This window comes from Terrapene carolina, unplaced genomic scaffold (genome assembly GCF_002925995.2).
Source record: "Terrapene carolina triunguis isolate 2854851 unplaced genomic scaffold, T_m_triunguis-2.0 Scaffold836, whole genome shotgun sequence".
In the NCBI taxonomy this organism is placed as follows: domain Eukaryota; kingdom Metazoa; phylum Chordata; order Testudines; family Emydidae; genus Terrapene; species Terrapene triunguis.
In genome coordinates this window covers 2,456,983-2,460,091 of record NW_020665187.1, presented here as the reverse complement: position 1 = coordinate 2,460,091, position 3,109 = coordinate 2,456,983, and the positions used below count along the sequence as shown (strand labels likewise).

The window sequence follows — 3,109 nt, the reverse complement described above, 5'->3', positions numbered from 1 at the left end:
CCCCCCCCCCCCCCCCCCCCGCCCCACAGCTCAGCTTCTCTATGGGAGCAGAAGGCAAGAAACCAGAAGATAAAAATGTCTCTAAAATATATGGTCAGGAGGAGATTTTTAGAAGCACCTAACAGATTTAGAAGCACGAGTTCCACGGACTCTCAGATGCTTTTGAAAGCTTCCCCCTACGTGTCCAAATAATACGGCTATCATCCCCTTAATGGGAGGGCCGATTATCCCACATCGGCCTGCTGTGGGGTTCTCGTGCTGGCTACAGTCAGAGACAGGGCACTGGGCTAGATGGACCTTGGGGCTGATCCAGTCTGGGAATTTGCTACATTAAGGAGGGGAATTGGGTCTCTCATCCACATGGCTCCGTCGATGCTGGATCAGGTTGCAGCTCTGACTAAAGCACTTTCCACACTGGGTGCACTTGTAGGGTCGCTCCCCCGTGTGGGTCCTCTGGTGCTGGATGAGCGCGGAGCAGCACCGGAAGCTCCTCCCGCAGTCGGCGCAGAGATGAGGTTTCTCTCCCGTGTGGACCCTCTGATGCTTGATCAGATTCGAGTTCAGACCAAAGCTCTTCCCTCACTGGCTGCATTTGTAGGGTCTGTCTCGCACATGGATCCTCTGATGCTTCAGAAGGTTGGAACTCAGGCTGAAGCTCCTCCCACATGCAGGGCATTTGTAGGGCCGCTCGCCCGTGTGGGTCCTCTGGTGGTATACGAAGTGCAAGCTCTGGTAGAAGCCCTTCCCACACTCCCCACATTCATAGGGTCGCTCTCCTGTGTGGGTCCCCTGGTGGTACACCAGGTGCGAGCTCTGGCTGAAGCTCCTCCCGCAGTCAGCACATCGGTAGGGCCTCTCTTCAGTGTGCGTCCTCCTGTGATGCACCAGGGGCGAGCTCTGCGGGAAGGTCTTCCCGCAGTCAGGACACTGGTAGGCTCGGTCTCCTGAGTGGATTAACTGGTGTCCAATGAGGGCCGCGATCGGGTAGAAGCTTTTCCCACACTGCAGACATTTGTAGGCCTTCTCCTTTTCGTGGCTTGGAGGGCGGGCGAGGAGGCCTTTGCATTCCCTTTCAGCCAGATCAGATTTCCCCTGACTCTTCTCTGGATGGCTTGTCTGATTCCTTTCCAACCTGTGTCAGTCCTCACAGGCTTCTCCTTGGCAAGGACGCTGGGCAACGTTCTCTTTGGACCTTCTGCCCAATACACTATGTGGTTCTGCCTCGTCAGGGCCTACTGGATGATGATCTACCTCCTTGTTGCCATTAGCGACTCCAACATCTGCTGGAATAGAAAGAGCGTCCTGGCACGAGTCACTTCCTGTGTGTGAGAGACAGACGCTTTAAGCTGGGAAACAAACCCTTTGATACTGCAGCTCTGGAGCCGAATCCCCCCCCCCCCAGAAGAGCAAGGTGGGAGCAGTCTTTGATTTGCATCCCATCTAAACACACTGGGCACCCGATCCTCAGTTACTCTATTCCTGTGCAGTGGCAGGGCAAAGGTACCGAAGTCACCTCTGCACATCTCGTATTCAGGGCCTGGCCACACTCTGGTGTAAGTTAGAGCAGCCTCAGAGGAACGTTGTACGTGGTCACTGCAGCACCAGGGCAGCTGTGGTTTCAAACTGCTTTTGATTTTCTCGAGAATGGACCATGTTCACTTATTTGAACCTGGGTGGGCTACTGGACACCACACTGGACTGGGCCTTGGGAGACCTGGGGTGACCTTGGGCAAGTCACCTCTCTGCTCCGTGCCTCAGTTTCCCCAGTGGTAATATGGGAATCATGATATTGCTCTTGTCTGTAAAATGCTTTGAGATCTACTGATGGAAAGCGCTATAGAAGAGCCGGGGATTATTATTAAAGATAGACAGCACGCTACAGGGCGTGACTAGGAAAAGAGTGACAGCCACCTCTGTATCCTTGCCTCTTAGCTCACCTCATTAAGAGGTGCCTGGCTCAGAGTTCGATACTCCTTTCTGCCCCACTTAGCACAGGCAATGATTTTTTTGCCTCCGTTGTTTGCTTTTCCCAGGGGAAGGGCTGCCTCTCTCTCCTCGCCTCCTCCTAACTCACTGCTCCTGCTCTGGGATGGGGACACGTTACTCCCCTTCTGGGGTCATCAGTGGAGAAGGGGATCCAGCCATTGCAGGCAGAAGGAGCTGAGAGGTGTCCCAGCAGCAAGGCTCAGCCACTTGGTGTCAGCGGGAGGCTGAGAACAGGAAGGTCATTGTTAAATCTCCCCCTCACTATGTTTCCTCATCTCCACTAAGAGCCAGCTGATTTGGGAGCTCTATGGTTGTAACCCTTTCGTTTCCTAGCTAGGAAGGAAAAATCCTGAACAATGGAGCATTGCAGGCCGGGGGCTTTATTTGTGTGGTTAAACCTGGAAAAAAAGATCTGCCTTCTGCCCACTGAATGCAAAGTGCAATACCAGGGACACGTGTCCTGCTGCTGTGCTTGCTAGTCTGCTTGCTGAGGATGCAGGCAGCACCACTGGCTGATCAAGGAGCCAGTGGCTAAATCAAGGCTGGTTGCCCAGCCACTGGCTTCAGCTGCCCACAGGTGCTCCATGGCCACCATCACAGATACGGTTACCAACAGGTCTGCTGGGAAGCCACCCATGCCCCACACTAGTTATTATTTCTTTTCTGTATTATGGTAGCGCCTAGGATCCCAATTAGGAATTGGGGAGCCATTGTGCTAGGTACTGTACATACAAGATTGTACATGACAAGACCCTGCCCCAGATTACTCATGGTCTAGATTGATGACAAGATGCAACAGGTGGATAAAAGAGACAAACTGGGTGTGAGGAGGGGACAGGGAGGACACAGGAAAGAGGCAGTGTGATCTAGTGGGTAGTGTAGCAGTCAAGAGACCATCATTTTAGTCCTGGTTCTGCTACTGATCTGCTGTGTGACCTTGGACAAACCACTTCACCTTCTGTCTGACTTGTCTATTTAGATGATATGCTTGGCAGAGCAAGGATTGTTTCTATGTATTTGTCTAGTGCCTGGCACAATTAGACCATGGTCTTGGTGGTGTGATTTTTTTCCTTAAAGCCCCAGCTCCTGGAGTCATGAGATCATGTGAGACTCTCTGCTCGGT

The 3,109-nt window shown here is 52.8% G+C and overlaps 1 pseudogene; it reads right to left on the bottom strand.

The window, feature by feature from the left end:
* The window catches only part of LOC112111649, a 36,912-nt pseudogene extending 35,775 nt beyond the window's left edge, over window positions 1-1,137 (bottom strand).
* Window positions 1,138-3,109: the final 1,972 nt, after the last annotated feature.